This window comes from Haemaphysalis longicornis, unplaced genomic scaffold (assembly GCF_048455015.1).
Source record: "Haemaphysalis longicornis isolate Haplotype H1 unplaced genomic scaffold, Haemaphysalis longicornis Haplotype H1 scaffold_1, whole genome shotgun sequence".
Classification (NCBI taxonomy): Eukaryota; Metazoa; Arthropoda; class Arachnida; order Ixodida; family Ixodidae; genus Haemaphysalis; species Haemaphysalis longicornis.
Genome location: NW_027526203.1, coordinates 459,658,713 through 459,680,412, shown reverse-complemented (window position 1 = coordinate 459,680,412; position 21,700 = coordinate 459,658,713). Strand labels below are relative to the sequence as shown.

Genomic DNA, 21,700 nt, shown 5'->3' with positions numbered 1-21,700 from the left:
CTGTGGAAGACACGGAATGACGGCAGCACAGCGCGGTATGCAGAGAACTAAGGAGAGGTTGCGGGCGGCAGAGCGTAACCGTTTTCTTGATCCTATTCTAATGTCAACGAGCTACTTAGTCGCCTTTCCTCAGCAAGCTCGCTCTCACTAAGATTTGAATTGTGACCGCATTAGACAAAAGTTGCAGTCCGGCGGCAGTATAAGGAGGGGGGCGAGAATCATCTCCTTTTTTCCCTTGGCCTTAATTTCTCTCCATGGCATGCAAACAGTATTCGCCTCGTGACGTACCATCCGACAGAGTCATGGAAGTCCCCGGGCGACCACGCGCTCGCGACTCGCCAGCGGGGCCGGGACGAAGAGTCTCATGCAGCAGGGTCCACGCTTCATCTGAGCTAAGTCAGGGCCGTTCGAGCGGGGCCTTCCGCCGCCGGTGGATCGCTGGCCTGTATCCTTTATCAAACTCTTATCGCCCCAACAAGCGTGAGCTGAATGTGACCCGAATCTGGGCAGGCCTGGGTTGGCGGTGAGCGAGAGCGCGCGTATGTAGGAGAAGCCAAAGCTCCAATCGCGTAGTACACTCGGGTTAGGCTACGTGCGGCCTTCGGAAAAACTCCGGCGTTGCGCGGCGTTGTCGCACGCGACGTTTGGTTCTTTTGGACCGAACCAGGGTCGGCGGCGGCGCACCGAGGGGTGTCGCGGCCCCCACCGCGGCGCCATCGATTGGCAGGTGCCCCGTGCTTTCGTTTTTCGCTCGCGGGCGACAGCTGAGGCGCTGCTTTGTCGAAGGGGTCTGCTAGACTGCGTTCCCGCGGGGATTTCCAACTTGATTTCCGAGCGCCGCTCTTGGAGCACCCGCCGGTCGAATAATCGAATCCCCTCGCGAGCGCGGAGGAGAGCGTCTCGTCGCTGGGCCGCCCGTCTGCGTTGCAGGAGTTGGGCCAGACAGAGTCGCGCGCCGCCGACAGGTCTGCGCTGCTTGCCCCCCGCACGTCTTCTCCGTCCCTCCTTTTCTCGCCGGGCTACTCTTGCGCGCTGTCCCGGCTCGAAATTTATCGAGGCCCCTTCGCAACAGCCGCCCTTCGCTGAGCCTCGAGCTCGAATAAAGAGAGGAAGGAAGTAACGGGCAAATGGCGCCCCAGGATGAAAAGAAAGGGAAAAATAAAGACCGGGATGATGAGCTGAATTGCAAGGCCAAAATAACCCTCCCGGTTCTCTCATCAGCCTCAAAGACAGATATCCATCGCTACGCCCGTTACGGCAGAGCCAGCCATAAGAGGCCTGTTGTGCGCAAACGCCGAGACGAACCCAATTCGCATTAAATGATGCACTGGGAACCATTTATTTTTAAGAAGCGTTGCCCTTCCCCCTAGGGTGAAACTACACACACTAACGCAGATGCACGCGCCTATGTATGAAAGTCCACGCCTCAGACTTGGAAACTCACTGAAAAGAATTATCTTTTTTAACAATTTTGGTCTTGTCCCTTGCGCTGTTTTAATCCCGAATTTTTCTTTCTCGCGTTGGTCAAAGTCCTGGCATTTTTCGTGCGCTTGTACTCCGTCCCACGAACAATATCGCCGCTCTTCGCCGGAATGTTTTCAGGTGCAGCAATAAAATTGTTCGATAGCCGCTCTAAAGGAAATGGCAAGAACAGCGAAGTAGAGACTAAAATAATCCAGGGCCATCTCCACTAACGCAAAACCTGGGGAGGGGCGAAGCATGCAGTGTATAAGTGTATTCTTGGCGCCTTTTTGCCAACGGAGATGAAACTGTTGGGGGGTAGAGGCATACAGCTTTGCTGTAAAAGTCTCGTGTCTTTGAAGCCCGAAACCCTCCAGCGCGAGGCGTAAACGAGTGTCCCGGTGTCTTTTTAGTACGCGTTACGTTCTAGCGCGAGGCGTAAACGAGTTTCCCGGTGTTTTAGTACCGTGACTACATGATACGATGATTACGACGACGACGACGACAGGAGACGCCAACAGCCCCAGTCCCAAAGGGGCTTCGCCCCTAAAATTTGCCTGGTTGTTTGCGGTTAAACCAAACTTTTTGCTCAACGAAAGCTCGATTTTCGCGCCGAGAGCGGGCAGTGAATGCGCACACAATTGCACCGCAAGAGGAAACACAGACACTGCTCGGCATAGTCTCCGGTCTGGCGTGAACGCGCAGTGAACTTGTATCCAGCCAGCGCTTCCTTGTGTGATTTTCTGGCGGCACGCGCGGCGCGCCCTTACTTCTTTCTCGCGATATTTCGTTCCCGCATACGTACAAGCCAGGCACTTCCGGTGCCATGCAGAACGTTAATTAAACTTGTTGCTATGCTGCGTCCCGCTACTAAACTGACCTAAAGGACACCGAACCATCCTTATTTACGAAAAGAATGCCGACAAGTGAGCTAAGAGAACATTTTAAAGTAAAAAAAAAAAAAACACCCCTGCCGAGGCTCGAACCCAGGCCGTTCTCGCCATAGCTCACTATGTTACACCTGGGCTACCTAGGCTGAACAGCGGGGAGACAGTGCGCGTCAGGCCGCAGACAGTGCGCGTCAGGCTACCGCGATGACCGCCCGCGTCAATGGGCAACATCTCTTTCTCGGGAACGACACCGTGCGCCCGGAGATCTATCGCCTTTACCGAACACAGTGCCGCCGGTGAGCGCAGCACGTCCACACGGCAAAAGCACCCCTCCCCTCCGGGTCTTGCACCCCCTCATTCTATCACACCCTCCTACCCACCACCGCGGAGAGCACGCGCACAACGGAGGCCCGTAGATAAGTCCGCGCGGAGGTATGCGTTAAATAATTCTCCGCCGAATTAAGCGCGGCGCGACGCTTGATTGTGTGACACCAGGCTTCACCGAGAGAGCCTAGAATGAACTAGGGTTATACTCATCTCTCTCTCCCTCCCTTCCTCCCTCTCACCACACACACAGACACGCACTGCGGGACACGAACCCGATGGAAGGCCCGTTGCTGAAGTGGTCGACGTCGGGAAGGCTCTGCCGCCGCGCTGATGCGGTGGCGGGGCTTGTACAGGCTGCGAGCTGAAATTCGGTCGCTTAGGTAAACCAATACATAACTGGGCCTCAACAAAAATGGAATGCTCTCAATGTGCACTGCGATAGCGGGCACGTTAAACAGGCACAGTTGGTGGAAGGTAATTTGCAACGTCTAAACGCACAATGACGCTTGTCGCGTCAAACTTCGTCTTGCGCGCGGAGAGTGGACGACAGCACTCACTTTCCCGGAATCCTTCCCGTAATTTATCGTTGCGCACGGAAGGTGGCGGGGCCCTCCCTGCACTGTACAGATGGACGTCGTAGAGATTTGTCGCGGGGTGAAGCTTCACACAACGTAAACTTTCCGACAAGCTTGGCCGTACCCGCCGAGTTCAACTTCATAGCCTCTCCGGTAAAGAACAAATCACCGTACGTCGCACACAGTAGGCGTACCGTGCACTCCGTTTCTGAACCAACAATCATTTTGATGGATCTCCAATCAAGGCAAGTGCGTGAAATGCGCTAAATCGACGGCAGCTGAACGCCTTATTTGAACGTGCTTCCGTCACCGAACTCTTTGCGAAGAACTTCTACGATCAAGACAACTAAGCAGACGAGGCTTTAGGCTGTTGAGCCCTCGCCTACTTACGCCACCTCTGTAGTCCGTACCGATGAATTGAACTGCACTGTCGCCGTCGCCTCCTCCGAGCTCCGAGCTCTCCCCTACCCTCTTCTTCCCCGAACACTTGCTAACCGCATGGCGTATGGCGGGATAAAGAGCAATTATTATTATAAAGAAAAGCAAATAATTCACTTATAATTCGTTAAGGATACACATCTGTTTCTCTATTAAACTAAGAATTAAAAAATGAATTTCGCATTAAAAACTATAGAAGAATAGAAGCCTGGAACTTGTTTTCTTCTTGTTCTTGTTTATTTTTCTTCGTTCCCCACGTGTATTGAAATTTTTTTTTCAAGTGTGTTTACTTCACTTCCTATGTCAATTAAATGCAGTGTACCGATGTGCAGCTGGGCTGCTGCAACGAACCAAATAAAATAGGGACTGTGGGCTGGTCAAGCTGCCTACAAACAGCTTCTTTCTCGCCGCCCTCCCGTCTACCATGTATGATGGCAGATAAAACATGATTTGGTTTTATTTGATTGACATTAGCAGTATACTTATCAGTAACCTTTTCTGGGTATTTCGGCCGCTTCTTGGTCACCTGCGCTGGGGGTGGGAGGACTTGACGAACATGCATGTCCTATAGCACAAGTCCGCTAGCTACAAGCATGCCAGCAGCATGGCGCTGATGCTGTCTTAACAATGCATGCTGATAGGGATGCTCAGAGCTTCCGCCAGGGCTTTCCATCTCAAAACCGCTGTTTTGCGGTGGCTGTGAGGTTGGAATGCTAAAGATGTCCTTTTTATCTCTTGGATAAGACGATACTTCTTCGTGCGTAACCATAGCAAAATCCTCACTCGGTGGCCTAGTGCACCAAAACATGTTTTTTTTTTTTTTTTACGCGCGAGAGGACTGTGTTCCTCGCGTTGATGTTGTAAGTCTGAATGAGGAAACTTAATCAGGTTCCGAGAGTGTCTCTAAGCATTCAGGCGTCGGTGCATGTCCCAAGTTTTATCCTTTTCGCCGCTGGTTTCCGGTTTCGCTGGTTTTCGGTCTTCAAAAGTCAACCGGCTATCCCTGTTCCAAGGTTTGCTGACATAGAGGTGATAATTCCTCGCTCACTAGTTGCAAAGGTTTATGCTGTAAACCTAGCTCGAAATCATCGTTTTCATTTTCACTGGCGGTTGGTGCCTCCCCTTTTCAGGGGGCTAAATGACGTTTGACAGGCGTTGCATGCAAGTCGCTGCTCATTGCCATGTGCTGAAAGCTTACAAAAGATCTGCCTTTCCACGAGCAGACGAGCCCTACCATGCTCTACCAGCCTCCGCTATATCCTCTACTCCTTGATTTACAACGGCGCCTTCTTGCTGGCCGGCCTCAATCAAACGTGTCATCGCTCTGTCGCCTGCGGCTAGGCGCGGACTTCGGAAACGCCTTTTCTTACCTCAATAGCACGGCTGACAGCTCCGCTCGGAAGATATACTCCGCGTTCTGATGCTTTCCGACTTGTGCGAACGGTTTCAGTTGCCTTGAGGGCGAGCATCATTCTTCGTACACTCATTCACATCTTCTCCTTCGCTCGTTTCACTCTGTTATTTATTAATATTATCTTTATTTGGTTATAGTTTCTGTTATATATGCATTTCTTGCGAAAGACCAGCTGATAACCACGACAGCGGCGGACGGCTTTGCAACCACGGAAAATCGCGTAATGGGCGCATAGCTTCTCCCCTCGCATTTCACCATACAACAGTTGGATCGTCACAGATCGTTCTTCACAAAAATATATAGAGCGGCGATGCCTATTTTCATAGTTTCTCACTTTTGCGCGTTAAAAAAACTGCTGCTGCCGTTGGTGGCATACTTGCGTGCTCGGCACCGCGGTCTACTGAAATAGGCCAAGTTATTTTCACACTTTAGTGTCCCTTTTAAAGCTGCGTGAACACTTTCGTGAAAAGGAAACAAAGAGAAGACGGAAAACGCGGCTTGTGTCAGGCTTTCTTAAGAGAAACTCTCTTCGCATCTGCCGGGAGTGGCTTCGTGTTACGTAATAGCTTGTTTCAATCGACCCCGTGTCTTCTATAAAAGCGAGTAAGGCCGCCATGCTTGTGCCGCTTTGGGGGGAAACTTCACAGCAGCTCTTTCATTTCGAGATTGCTTTTGCCATCGGGGCTTCCGTTGCGCTCGTGTTTTATCGATGCCATTGTCACTTTTATTGCGCCATATTCCGGCCATTGCGCAAAGACCCGGTCCCGGGCGAATCGGCGGTTGTGCCTCCGACCAGCCGGTCGTGAGATGCTTAAATGAAGGCGTCGTGGCGACGTTGCCAGATTAGGCCGAGCTTGTTTCCCAACCTGATTTATGCACTTACTCGGTCGCTCGTCATGGGGCCTCGTACGTCGGGGCAACTGATAAAACCTAATGCAACCAGGTCTGGCAAACTGCAGCATGTTGAGTTACAACAATGTGCTTCGTAAAATGTGAACCAGATTCAGAGCAGTAACTCTCATTTTATGTTTTATGTGACCGTTGCTCTCTCTGCTATTCATGTACACGATATAAAGCACGCAGAGGCAGGCGATTCTTCTATTAAGTTATAGCATTTTTGCGTCACCAGCAGAGGCGAAGTACCGAAGGGCCACAAGGTGCCATCGGAATGTATATTAATTAGCGCAGTTTGTTGATTGTTTGTTGATTGAGGCAACAGAAGCATATTCTAACTGAGGGATGCATATTGCATTCTATAGCATTAGAAATGGATCTGGAAGAGAGAATTCCTTTGTAATCCGACACATAGTTCCAAGACTTCGGAGCGCTCGCCGGGTGATGAGCCTAATATGAGGAGAAAAAGAGAGGGTATCCTGTCGAAAAGAACCCCGAGGTCCCTAATCTCCTCAACCCTTTGCAGATGAGCTCCCTCAATACTGTAGGAAAACAGTAGACGATGGGTTTCCCGGCTGTACGTGACAACCTTTGTTTTAGCGGGGTTCAAAATTAGACAGCTTTTGCTGCACTAGACCGATAATTCCGACACATCCCTCTGCAAGGCACAGCAGTCCTGAACACTGCTAATGTGCCTAAATAGTTTGAATCATTAGCATAGAGAAGAAATGAAGATTTTGTTAACACTGTTGACCCATCATTAATAAAGATAGAAAACAATAATGGACCCGGCACGGAACCTTGAGGTACACCACTTGTTGCAGTGTAAACACCAGACTTTTTGTTGTTTACATCTACGTAAAAGGACCGGTCAAGGAGATAGTTGGACAACAAGGCAACAAGGGTTGCGTCTACACCGGACGCAGTAAGCTTGTTAATTAATAATTGATGGTTCACCACATCAATAATAATAATAATAATAATAATAATAATAATAATAATAATAATAATAATAATAATAATAATAATAATAATAATAATAATAATCAATCAATCAATCAACCTTTATTATAGTGCCCAGGAACAGCCGAAGCCTTGGTGCTGGCGCACTGAGAAAAAAAAAAAAGAAAAAATGCCGCATTGAAATACATCAGCGGCTGACACATATAAAACCAGGAAAAAATGTGGGTGAATGAAATACCACAGTGGAAAAGTGGAATGAAATGTGGAATGAAAAAGTGGCATCCAAACTACATTATACGAAGTTATGGTACTTACATTGCACAAACACAGCGTACAATGACCATAGCAATCGGCTGAAGCATCAATTACACAAAAACGTATGAAACAAAGTACAGGAAATGTTTGTAACTATTCACATAAACTGATAAGTTATAGAAACATTTGTTTCTATAACATTTGGTTCGCCCGGGCCACTTAAACATATGTATGAAGAGTTGACTACACAAGTGTAGCATAGTACATACAACGATTACGCCCGCTGCACTAACATATATGAACATATGAACAACATATGAACACTAACATATATGAACATATATGAACAACATATATGAACAAATGATAACAGACTCTGTGAAAACTCTGTGAATAATAATAATAATAATCAATCAATCAATCAATAATAATAATAATAATAATAATAATAATAATAATCAATCAATCAATCATGTTTATTTACGTGCCCAGGAACAGCCAGAGGCCTGAGTGCTGGCGCACGGATAGTTATATGAAAACAAAATACAAGAAACATATTGCAAGAAACGAACAAGCGACAAGACACACACATATTGAAGTAGCGAAAATTACAAAAATAACGCACAGGCGGAGCCTGGGTACAGGTAAAAAAGAAAAAAAAGAAGATGCCTTTGTGGCTCAGCTTATTGTAAAGAATACACAACAAGCAGAGAACAAAGTTTGACAGTAAGACGACAAAAAACAATGACAAGAGTATAGAGACAAATGATAAGACAAGCATGATAAGTAAACAGTTTCAAAAACAGGCAACTATATTGGTTAAACAGAACCGCAGAGAAACCAAATTTCAAAAATAAAAAAAAAGAAAAACGAACGACAGAGATATCATAGATGTTTAACATACTGTGTTCAACAGCGCAGTACGGTAAATTGTAAAGGAGCTTTGAAAGATGCCAAGGCGTTCAGAGAAGCGGTTGTAGCAATTCTGTATTCTGCGCACTGGAGAATGATTGGAGTTGCGCGCAGCGGTCAAGAATAATAATCAATCAATCAATCAATCAATCAATCAATCAATCAATCAATCAATCAATCAATCAATCAATCAATCAATCAATCAATCAATCAATCAATCAATCAATCAATCAATCAATCAATCAATCAATCATTTATTTGCGTGCCCAGGAACAGCCGGGGGGGCCTTTGTGCTGGCGCACGGAAACAGAAACACACGAAACATAATGTACACATCTTTCAAATACAAAATAAAATACAAAATACAAAAAAAAACGAAAGGATAGCTTATGTTGAAGTTACGGAATGAAAGTCATTTAAGTGCATGAACTCAAGGATAAAAGACAAATGCAGAATAAGAAAAGTTGGCAGTTACGCCAATACAAACTCACAGACATGTTTGCGAAACAGAGTAGGACAATCATTAAATATATCAAGGTAATCCGAGTACCGATTGTACGTGCATTGCAGTCGGCACACAGGGCACAAGACACGCAGACAATTGGAGTTGCAAAAGGTATCATGTTTCCTGGTCCACTTTTGCGGCACATAAAGACGAACATGTTGTAGCAGCTCACCACAAGACACTATGCCGTGCATAATTTTAAAGAGGAAGAGAATATCAGCCTTGTTCCGCCTGGAAGTTAAGCATGATAGCGTCAATGAAGAGGGCGATCCAGGGTTATAATTAATACTATCGCCAAAGCGATGGTTGAAGATAGATATGAACTTATTTTGGACTCTTTCTACAAGCTTACGGTTTGTTTTACTCGTGCTGTTCCAGACAACAGATGCATATTCAAGCTGAGGACGACATATAGTTGTGTAGAGCTTGAGAAGAGAAATCGGCTCCTTGAACTCCTTGGACACGCGACAGACAACGCCAAGCGATCGAAGAGCTCTACGAGTAATTACCTGAATATGTGGAGAGAAGCTCAGTTTACTGTCGAAAGTGACGCCTAGGTCATTAACCTCTACCACACGTGGGAGTAATTCACCGTTGATGTTATAGGGAAACAAGATGTTGTCAGTCTTTCTTGTGTATGTCATTACCTTAGTTTTAGATGTATTAATGAGGAGTTTGTTGCATGAGCACCAATGCGAGAAGGACGAGATTGCTCTCTGGAGAGTGGAACAGCTGGCAGAGTTGGAAACAGATTTAAATATTTTTACATCATCGGCATATAAAAGAAAATTACAATCATTAAATATTGTCGCGACATCATTTATAAAGATTAATAATAATAATAATAATAATAATAATAATAATAATAATAATAATAATAATAATAATAATAATAATAATAATAATAATCAATCAATCAATCAATCAACCTTTATTTTCGGTGCCCAGGAACAACCCTAGGGTCTTGGTACTGGTACACCATACAAAAAAAAAAACACTACAATTAAGGCAAGACAACACACAAAAACTATATGTATGACATAAACAATAAAGTAAAAATAGTTACAGAAATCTTAGAAAGCAAAAAAGGAAAAAAAAAAGAACAGAAAGTCAAAAAAGAAAAGGCAGGCTTAGTGTTGCAAGCCATGCCACTCGGCCAGCGAAACGTTCAGTAGATGTGAAAAATAGGAACTATGCAAGCAAATATTGAATCAACATGACATAGAGTATACGTATGTAACCAAGGTTTTCTAACAACATATTAGGAAGTTCCAAAAAAAAAAAAAAAAAGGGGAAAAGCTTCAGCATTACCAACACTGACACTAAAACGTACAAATATTCAAGCAACACAAAACAAGAAAAAGTGAAAAGCAAGCAAGAACAGTTTGCACATAATACATAGGGTATATAAATTTGGAATGACATAAAGGACTTAAGCTACAACAGTTTCAATAATAATAATAATAATAATAATAATCAATCAATCAATCAATCAATCAACCTTTATTTTTGGTGCCCAGGAACAACCCTAGGGTCTTGGTACTGGTACACCATATACAAGCATTCATAAAAACACACTAAAATCAAGACAACAAAACACAGAAAACCATATATATGAAAGAAACAATACGGTAAAAATAGTTACAGAGATCCCAGAATGCAAAACAGCAAAAAAAAAAAAAAAAAGGAAGCCTAGTGTTAGAAGCCATGACACCCAGCCAGCAAAAACGATGAAGGCACGTGAAAAATTGAAAATACACAAGCAAATACTCAATGAGCATGACGGAGATAGATTATACACATCAAACAAAGGTTTTGTAACAAAATGTTAGGAAGTTTCAAAATGGAAAAACGAAGTTCAGCATTACAAGCACTGACACTTAAACCGACAGAAATTCAAGCAACACAAAATCAGGAAAAGTGAAAAACAAACAAGCAAGATGATGATTTGCATAAAATAAATATGGAACAGAAATACGGCACATAAATGACATAAAGGCACTTAAGCTACAACAGTTTTCAATTCATTAGAGAACAAAGACAAAGAGCTCTGGAATATATCAAGACGATCGGAATATTCATTATATGCACATTGTATTCTGCAGATGGACGAGCGTCGTCTACTTAAAGCATCTGTTCTGAAAGTTCGAAATCTTCGGAAAAGTTTGTTCGGCAAGTTGACATTGATAAGTGCAACCAAGTCATCACACAAAATATCACCATGAAGAAGTTTATAAAGAAAGATAATGTCAGCTCTCATTCGTCGACACCAAAGGGAAGGAATACTTTTGAGACAAGACATGCTGCCGTTTGCGTCTTCTTGTACATGACGGAAACGGTGCCTAAAGATAGAAAGGAACTTATTTTGAACCCTTTCGATGCGGTCACTATTGGACTTGCAAGTTCCATTCCAGACAACAGACCCGTATTCAAGAAGAGGTAAGCAGAGAGCCGAATACAACTTTAAGAAAGGAAGCGGACCTTTAAACTCTCTAGAATACCTGCAAACAGCACCCAGACAACGAAGAGACCGACGGGTAATTTGTGCAATGTGGGAAGAGAAAGTCAGAGGAGAATCAAAAAGTACTCCCAAGTCCCGAATTTCGGTCACCCTCGGCAGTTTGGTGCCTGCAATTTTATAAGGGTATTGCAGCTGTTGAGTTTTTCTACTATAGGAGACAACTTTAGTTTTTGAAGGGTTCAAAATAAGGTCGTTTTTGGTGCACCAACGATGGAATGACACAATATCAACCTGAAGAGAATTACAGTCCTGAACACTACGCACTTCTCTAAAGATTTTTATATCATCAGCGTACAACGAAAAAGAAGAATTTTGAATGGCAGAAGCAACATCGTTAATGAAAATGGAAAAAAGAAGGGGACCCAGAACGGAGCCTTGGGGTACACCACTGGTTGCTTTGTACCTAAATGATGTTTGACCGTTAACACTTACATAGCAATATCGCTCCTTGAGATAGCAACGTATAAGACCCACCAAAGAAGCGTGTACATCTAACAGAGTGAGCTTTGCAAGCAATAACGAGTGGTTGACAACATCAAAGGCTTTGCTCATGTCACAGTAGACCACATCCAGTTGGCTTCTACCAACGATTGCTGGGACAGCCTGCTCCATGAAGCATACAAGGTTCGTGGAAGTTGAACGACCACGCATAAATCCATGTTGATTAGGAATGAGGACATGTTTAAATGAGAAAGACAAGACCGTATGAAGAGATAACTCGAAAATTTTAGAGGCAGAACAAAGCAGCGAGACAGGCCTATAGTTTATAGCATCAGTTTTTAGGCCTGACTTGAAAACAGGGAATACGCGAGAGATTTTCCATGAGCGAGGAAACGTTCCCGACCGGAGACAGTTATTAAATATTGAAGTGAACACAGGAACGAATATATTTGCATATGTTTTTAGGATTGCAGCAGGAATACCATCTGGCCCACAAGAAAGCGAGGGCTTGAGCCGCTTGATGCTGGTCCGAAGGATGTTCTCGTCCAGTTGTAAACAACCGGAGTTCTCGCCCTGGTGACAAGGGGCGCTGCTGTTGTCACTACCACCGCTAATCCCAAAAAAAGAAGAAAATTGACGAGCAAAGCAGTCGGCCACCTTGACAACCTCATCGCCGTTGGAGTCTAGAAGACGAATAGAATCTTTAGTTGTACTAGATCTAGAATGAATGTATTTCCAGAAGGCTCCCGGTTGGTGAGTTGCTTTAGTTTCTACCGATGCCAGGTACGAAGTATGATCACGTTTGTGCAATATTTTACATAGGGCACGTAGGCGCCGGAATTCCTGAGCAAACTGGTTGGCACCAGAGCGCTTCATCTTTCTGTGCGCACGTTCCTTGAGTTTCAGGGCATCCCGCAATTCAGAAGAAAACCAGTGTGGAAACTTGAACCTCCTCGGTAAATATTGCGGGATGTATTCCTTCATACCCGAAAGCACAATCTCTGTGAAACGGTCGACTTGTTCATTGACATCGGTGTGGTCAATGACGGTCGACCAAGGGGCAGCGGAAAAATAGCCATACAGCCCAGCATAATCTCCCCTGGCGAAAGCGTAATGATAATAATAATAATAATAATAATAATAATAATAATAATAATAATAACCAATCATTCGTTTATTAACGTGCCCAGGAACCGCCGGAGGGCCTTTGTGCTGGCGCACGAAGAAAAAAAGAGGCAGTGTAAGATGCCCACACCTCACAAGTAATGCAATTAAAGGACAGCGTTGCTGACACCCACGCACACAAAAATTACACACTGTCGTACACCAGAATATACATGCACCCACAGAAAACACAAACACACACATACACACAAAAGCAAGTACAGTGCCTTGCAGTACGGCATGTGACACCACGCCAGTGGTCGTCATACACAGATATTTTCAAAAATATACATAAATGAATGTTAACAAAGTTTAGTTCCACGGAAAGGGAGTGAATCAAGATAGCTTATATATATGTAAAAAGAGCATAGAAGGAATACAGATGTGGAGAAAACCAGGCATTGAAGAAGGTGAATATATATAAAAAAAGAAAGGATTGTGTTGTCATCACTTCATGCTCAAGTGACGGCGCGTGAGCAGAGGATGAAAAAGGTCACTTAAATGACAAGCTCACAGACATGTTTGCGGAACTGTGTAGAGGAATTATTAAATATGTCTAAATATTCGGAGTACTGATTGCACTACACTGGAGGCGAAACATGGGGCTCAAGCCACGCATACAGCTGGGATTAAAAAATGTGATTAAAATAATTATAAAAAATAAAAGATGATTAAAAAATGATTAAGAAATAATCAATGGATCAATCACGCTTATTTACTAGCCCATGAATAGCCAATGGCCTTGGGGCTGGCGCACGGATAATGATGTAAAAATGAAACACAAAAGCAAACATTGCAAGAAACAAACTCCACGCACAAACTGAGGTGGCGCAAATGAAATACATCAAACACAGGTGGAGCGAGAAAGTGAGAACAGGTAAAAGACACGCCTCGTACGTTAAAGATCCCCAGGTAGTCAAAATTAATCCGGAGCCCTCCACTACGGTGCGTCTCGTCGCTTGTGTAGCGTCGGTGCGTTAAACCTCCCAATCAATCAATCAATCAACCAATCAATCAATCAATCAATCAATCAATCAATCAATCAATCAATCAATCAATCAATCAATCAATTAATTAATTAATTAATTAATTAATTAATTAATTAATTAATTAATTAATTAATTAATTAATTAATTAATTAATTAGTCAAAAGAGCCGCCTACCGAAACAAGCGGGTACGCCTAAGAAATCAAGTGTCTTGAAGAGGGTGACATACATAACATAGAAGTGCTCATTTAAAGAGTTGTGATGTAAAACCACAATAAAGTCAAATATAGCAATTAATTACTTATAAATGTACTGAAGCATCAAACTAAAAAAGAAATGTTTTTCAAATGGTATTGCAAGAAAAATTTAAAAATTCAGTAATTTATGCACAAAATCTTTAAAAAGGGATAATATTGTCGCCCAAGCAAAACTAATTTCTATTTCTTAGGTTAGCCCACTGCGAGATAATAATTCCATTAATATAAGCACATTCATGTAATTGCAGTTATTGCTGCACATTTTAAGCATAAAAAAAGGCTACAAAAACGCACGAAAAACAGAAATGAAAAGCAACAAAAATGCAGAAAAAGCACAGAAAAAACATAAAAATAACTAAATAGGCCTGGTGGGATGCTAGCGCGATGAAACTGGGACGCAGGATCATTTGGAGAAGAGGCAAGGCGATGCGACGGAACGAGGAACGAAAGCACATTCGCCCTCACGCTCCTGTTTCCTCTTATCTTCGCGCGGCCGTCTTTGCTGGTTTCCACAGTGGCGGTGTATACGCGACTTCCGTATATACGCCGTATAACCACGGGCCCAGTGGCGCAGTACGTGGCCAAGCGGGGCGGAGTTGTGCACGCGTGTTTGCCGTACCTGCCCTCCGCGTGGCATGCATACAGTGAGCGGCTGGACGCGCCGACAGCGGCCCAAACAGCCGCCAGGAAATTGGTCCCGTGCGTGGACACCGCCCCAGCGCCGCGCGTGACTCGAGCGACGCGCGTGCCCAATCAGTTGCTGGTCGGAAGTGGCTCGGCCCACGTCCGCCGCCCTCTTTTCACCCCAATTTGTCACCTCATCCCGCGCTTCAGGTGTGCAGTAAAGGGGGCCGTAGTCCAGGCGCAGTGGCGCGCACGGCCAGCGCAGGCTATTGGGCAGAGAAAGAAAGGACCAGAAATGTTTCGTCTCACTGGCATTTTAGGGCCGCCCTCCGTGGCTGTGGGGACGATGAGCCGAGCTGCTGTTACTGGGGGATGGTCCCAGGGCACACTCTGGTAGGAACGTTATGCTCAACAAACCACGTATTGGAGGGAAGCAAACAAAAGTCAGAAACGCAATCATGCATTATATCGACAACAGCAAGCGAGCAACAAAGAGATACAGAAGCAGTCAAAAGTGGGCGGAGCAGAGACCGATAAATTTAGGGGAAATTTTTCGCCGAGCGCGAGGGCCGGCTGCCCTGAAGGGAAACTTGTAGTGAAAGAAAGTGCGTGAGTATCTGTGTGTGTGGAGAGGAGAACGTGCGAGTGTGCCCGCGGTTGGTTACTAAAAAACTGAAAAGGACACAACTTGTCGGCAATAAACTACTCGAGGAGTTGAGCCAGGTGTCCTTGCGTGTTATTTTTTGGGCGCTGTTTCAATTTCATCGTCATCGCCTAGACTGTTTGCAGGATTGATACTGTTAGTAACTCTACTTGCCACGTTCATTGCTACAGGTACTCTCTAGGCAATGGTGGGGCCGCATTAGCCATTCAGAATTTTCCTTTAAAGTTTTGCTGTCGGCTGCTATCTGCTTGTGCCATTATTATTGCGGTAGCTGTGTGGGGACTCATCAGCTGGTGTTTCCAACAGGAAGCCATAATATGCGCCTTGCGAGACGAAGTTAGCGAGAGCAGTCGGAAGCTGACTCCAATTCTTCAGTAAATTAGGTGAGTAGTTGGTGCGTAGCTGTGCTGAGAAAAGCGCGGACAAAACTGCGTAGAATTCCTCCTTCTCATGCACCAATGACTCCGACGCAGGCTGGAGAGGGTACTTCCTTCGAACAGAGCCTTATTTACTGTCTATATTGTCACCAGCTACACACGACCAAAGATGGGCTCAAGAGCCCCCTTCATAGTCACAAATCCCAGCATGGACGAAATCTAATCCGCGGCCCCAATGTGGCGCTGCAACCATGCAACTGAGCTGCGCCCCGGTTTCACACGTTGAGCCTTTTTGAGTGATGCGTTCGGTGGTGGCGTCACCCCTGACCAATTTGACGCCTGAGCAGCGCTCTGGTGCACCGGGACGAATGCGGGTGATCGATGTTGCGCCGGGGGTCAACACTCGCCGGCCAGCCAGGGTCTAACCTCCGCCGTGGACCCATTGCCGTCCTCCTTCACCCAATCCGCCCCATACCGACCCCGGGACGCTTCGTGTTTGTCTGGCGCACTTTAGTTTTGGCGGAAGCCTCTCCGCGGCGGTTTATTTTATTTTTGTCCGCTCCTTTGCTATTCTGCTCCATTTATACTGCTGAAGAGGCGCAACTACAATAGACATCCGTCGGGGGGACGTTAATTGAATTGCAGTCACAGAGCTAGCTGTCGCTATTTTAGCAACAGTTGCTTTGTTCTTGTCTTTGCCCTTTTTTCAGTCAAAGTTAATCACAGTCCCTAAGGTCAGGACCATTTGCATCCTCCGTGTCCCGTTTTAATTGTGCTATTAGCACCTGACTAATGTACCGGACTGAGTCCTGCGACATAATTTGTATAAAGTCGAGGATGGGGTGATTTGTAACGAGCGCGGAAATATTGCATATGAAGTGAACTCATCCTTGGTGCTCTCGCAACAGCGTGAACAACGTTCCCTCTCTTCGTGCTACACTGTCTCTCTGTCTAAGTTGAAAATGTAGTTTCAAGAATGTTTGGGCCCCATAGGAATCCTAGAGAACGGCATCTATGAACGTACCCTCGGCGAAGCTGGTGGTTCTAAACATTTCCACCTGAGATTGCTCGAAACATGATGCGATATTAAAGCGTAAGCAGCGGAAACGTTCTGGTCAGCCAGACGGCAAACCGACTGACGTCGTCCTGTTATAGTACATACGATTTTCAACTCTTCCGTTCTGTTGCTAACAGTGAGATTACGCTCACGCGCTTTATTGTGAGCGCACTTCCATACTTGGAAAGCTGTAGATTCAACGCCGGCACATTACACTGTTTGTGGCTACAGCTTGAACTAGGCTCGAATTATCATCGTGTGACAGTGCCTAATTTCCTTTAAAGCGAAGCGTTAGGGTTCTCACTGATGGCGGCTGTAATGGAAAAACGGGTCATGCGAGAAAAAAAAAATGGCCGCGTATCTGCTGCTTTCGTTGCAAATGTCGTCAAAAGACGATAGTCTTTATCGACTTTTGCCAAGTAAATGTCGTCAAAAGACGATAGTCTTTATCGACTTTTGCCAAGTAAATGCCTCCCTTCGCTTTCCCGCTCACCTCTCATGTTGTTCCTGTTTCGTCGCGCTCCTCCCAAGGTGAAGACGCCAAAGGTTTGCTTAAATCATTTTTAATTTCCCGCGTTCCACTGCTCCAAACCGGGTGTCTCGATGCCAACGCTGCCGTACGGTGAAGGCGCGTGTGAATCGAGGCGCCCTACTTCAACGTCTATAGAACCGCGTTTCCCTAGTCCACGTGCGTTCCAAGCAGAACGTGGCACCTATCTATTGGAACCTTTTGTAACTCTTGCCACTTGATTTCTTCAAATGCCGCCAGAGGCTATATGGCGCGGGCGACAGCAGGCGAAGGCGGAGTGATATTTTTTTTTCTTCAGTTGATGAAGAATTTAATCTTGCCAAAATCAAATATGTACGATTTTTTATAAAGGAATGCTGCAATTATCACTTCTGTATTAATTTGTTGTCTTATATTTGCGTAATGTCTTGTTGTTCTTCAACAATATTGACAAGTATGAACATTACACCGGACGGGCACATTTAGCTGTGACTATATAAGACTATTGCGCAGGCATTGTTTTACTTTGGCCGGGTGGCTGAATCGAGTCACAGACAGACAGACAGACAGACCAAAATTTCTGGGTTTAAGTAGCCCAAGAAAGACTATCGTCTTTTAAAAAAAAGAAACACTTCCCGTAGCGGGAATCGAACCTGGGTCCCTCGCGTTATGAAGCCGGGGTCTATCCTATTGCTCCCGTTTTTTCTTTACTACATAGAGAGAGAGAGAGAGAGAGAGAGAGAGAGAGAGAGAGAGAGAGAGAGAGAACGGCAATTATTACGCATGTCAAGAGTTCTCAGTCATCCAAGCAGGTGCACATCACTGCAGTTAAAGTAAGGCGACCGTCAAAACTCCGGCAAGCAGACGCACGCGTGCAACAGATGCAGCCATTCTGGTGGGTCACTTTGTGCCGCATAACTACTCTGCACCAATGCAGCCTGCTCCCGGAAAATGGAGTTCGTTGGGCGAGGGGGCCCCGCATGCCGATCAGTCATGCGGCACTTCCACAAGCTATACAATCCCATCACATCAAAGCGCACTCCAGTAGCATTTCGAAAAGGCAAGAATCTAATTGTACGAGGAGTAATTCCATGTCCGTTTTAACAGTTAGTTGCAAAACATCCCAGAAAAAAAAAACGTATCCCGGCACAAAACAAAGCAATGATCAATGGCTTCAGGTTGATCACTTAGGCGGGCAATTGTCGGATCAAAGAATAGACATTCCTTTTTCGCGCAACCATGTTTTCACTGGGAGGGTTGATGTATGTATTAAAGAACGATTTTTTTTTTTCATTTGGCGGAAGACATACGTATGACGCTCTTTAAAACACTTCTTATGGTGGCCAATGTAGGGCTGGCGATAAACCGGCACTGGGAACAGACTCTCTAATAAAGTATTAGTCAAGGCCTTCCTAGCAATGGTGAACAGATATTGCAGGGAAAACCTCGCAGTAAGAAAATGAAAAGTGTCGACAACCTCCTTTAAAAAGTCCCATGGCGGCTTCGTACTAACTTCCCCCGTGGAGACAAGTAAAAAAGGTAAATGAAAACTTATTCGCTGTTGAATAACGTTTAGCAGAAGTGGATGATGCGTCAATTTATAGAATAAAAAATGAGAAACAAGCTGGTGTGCAAACAAATTCGTTAGCCTAGCATCCCCAGACACTAACGGAAAAAACCATTTGTCCCTGTGCATAGGCTTCCATTGAACCCCCCCCCCCCCCCTCCCAAAGTCGCAAAAATTAGATGTAGAGCTTGGACTCTAGAACGCGCACAATGAATTACCTGCAACCCATAACCAAGCTTTGCTACAAGGTGTAAATTACAGACCTGCGCACCAGCAAACGCAGGAAGTTATCCCCCCCTCCATGCCTGCGAGGCTCGCTTGATTTTTTGGAGCACCAATGACCAATGCGCCCCACTGTTTCGTATTTGGTGCAAAGGCACACCTAGCTATTGAAGTGCGTTCTTATCCAAAATAATGCAAGCGAATAGGGAGGGTTTCGTACCCCATTCACCAAACCAAAATCGTTTTTTTTTAAGATGCGAAGCAGCTTATGGTCGAACCTGTTCCCTCCGCCGTTGTGTGGGCGCCGTTGTGCGGCGTCCACACCCCCACTGTGCATGCCTGACCAGGCACCGCTGATGATGATTGTGGCAGGATGCCCCTAGGGATCGGCCAACCAAAGAATCCATCACGAGATAGCTTCGCGTTCAACCACAATCGTCATCTTCCCGTAGGGGAACCCTGAGTAGTATGCGAAGCATTCCTCCTCTCCGAAGCTCCTTTCCTCGCGGGATTGCGCAACGAAGGGCAACACCTGCGGCTCCGCGCGCGATAATGCGAAGCAGCTTAGGGTTAGAGACGCGATGGTAGCCGCTGCATACTCCGCTGGGGGCGCCACTGTAGCGCGCGCGCACTCCGCTCCCATCATTCTCCTCCCGCAACGCCGCGATCGAACTGAAAACTAATGGGAACTTGAGTCGACCCCATGGTTGCTTCGCATACTACTTAGGGTTCCCCTACGGGAAGATGGTGAAATTGTTTTTTCATATTCACAGCCGCTCTATACGCGTCACAAAACTGCCTGGTCAAATTAAGGGCTTCCTGAACGCTTCTTTTGTCAACACAAAAATAGGCACTGTCATCCGAGTAAGCGAGAGCCTTAGGGGGGACTCACCTCATCAAATTCCTTATGGGACTTGCTAATTCATAACCCATGGACTTAAAAAGTATCGTACACCGATACGCAAAGTTTTACACATTCATAGAAATGTTCCTAACGGCCTAATTTGCTCCTTTTTGAAATATATATATTACTTCGTTACTGAGATAAAAGAATAAACAAGAAACGCTTTTTGGTTTATCCAGTTTTCACTAGATGGCGCTAGCTGTCTAGCAAGCGAGAGTTTTATTTTTTTATTTCTGCACAGAAGTGACATCTCTAAAATATACAAACTAGGCCGTTGTGAATATTGATATGCATTGGCAAAGCTTCTGGTATTGATGCACGGTGATTTTTAGATCCGTGGCTCATTAATAGTAAGTCCCATAGGAATGTCCCCCCTAATTTCGCGGGATAATGAGACAAAACCCAGCACCGTTTGACTCTGCTCAATACTAAGGCACAGAGGTTCGATGTATAAGGCAAACAAGCAGGGTGAAAGGGGGCAGCCCTGTCTAACGGACGACTTAATCGCAACTGGCTTACATAAAACGCGGTTGACGACAGGTTATGTGGTGCCCTTTTGACATGGTCGAAGCGGTTTGGATTTGGAGAGCACTTGGCTGGACACCTCGGAGCTGCCCAGGGCCTGCTCCCAGTGCGATGAGGAGGGGAGTGGGGAGTATTGGTCAGCAGGACATTCGCAGAGAGAGTGATATCGGTAAAGCGCGTCCGGTTCGAACATAATCGCCCGTGAAATGAACTTACTGCGAGTGGTTAGCTGACCGATCCGCCCGCTTGCCTCGAACCGTTGTCGATAATCCGTGAAGCGCGCATCGCTCTGCCCTTGTTATGTTTGAGCCATGGGGAACACCGGCAAGGACTACCGACGCGGCTGCCGTGAAGAGTGTCTATAGGTTCGCGCTGCGCGAGGGAAGATAATATGAAATGGCTGTGATAGCCAGACGAGGTGAAGGCGCCGACCTGAACGCGCCAGCCGGGAGCCCGGGATGCCGCGCTTGATATTCGAAACGGCGCTTGTTGCTTCAACAGCGGCTTCGCCGCAGCCCTCCATGCTCGCAGCTGTCTCGATGGGTCTGGGACGCCGGAGGAGGCGGGTACACCGGCCACTGGAGCATCTAAGCCCGGTTCTCTTTACGTTGGTGAAAAATCGTTAAAGTGCAAGCCAGTCTCCTTGGCCAGAGAAACGTTGCCGTAGTCGGCCATGGCTTGGTGACCTAAAAGCTCCGATGCCAGCGTTTGCGCTCTAGACCGCACCAGGGCTTCGCTCCTATTTTGTGACGCAATGGCTACGTCACTATTACACTCACTAAAAAATGAAAGCGAAGCGGGGGAGAGGAACGCCAGCTTTATTTAATTATTTCTCGGCAGATAACACCTCGTTGCTCGTCGAACAAAATCCGAAAGAGCTACGAAACGTATGACCTTTCAGTTAAGACAGAATTTCATTTAGCCTTTAGTGTCCCTTTAAGAATACGTGTGTGGCTTACTGGCGAATATTTGGGCACTAATCATCCTAAGGCCACGCTTACTCTGACTCTAGTGCATCTTTAGCTTTCAATCAATCAATCAATCAATCAATCAATCAATCAATCAATCAATCAATCAATCAATCAATCAATCAATCAATCAATCAATCACGCTGTTTATTTTGGATGCTGGGGGGCCTCCAGGCCAAAAGAACGGGCAGATAGCACAGCGCCTGGCGGCCCGCATACATGGCAGATATTTGGCAACGCTGCCCGTATTCATACTTATATTCATATATAGATATATACA

At 45.6% G+C, this 21,700-nt stretch overlaps 1 protein-coding gene across 1 annotated transcript in view; it reads left to right on the top strand.

Moving 5' to 3' along the window:
* Positions 1-21,700, top strand: part of LOC144156122 (uncharacterized) — an 882,723-nt gene that overhangs the window by 40,706 nt on the left and 820,317 nt on the right. The gene's annotated exons all lie outside the window — the stretch shown is intronic.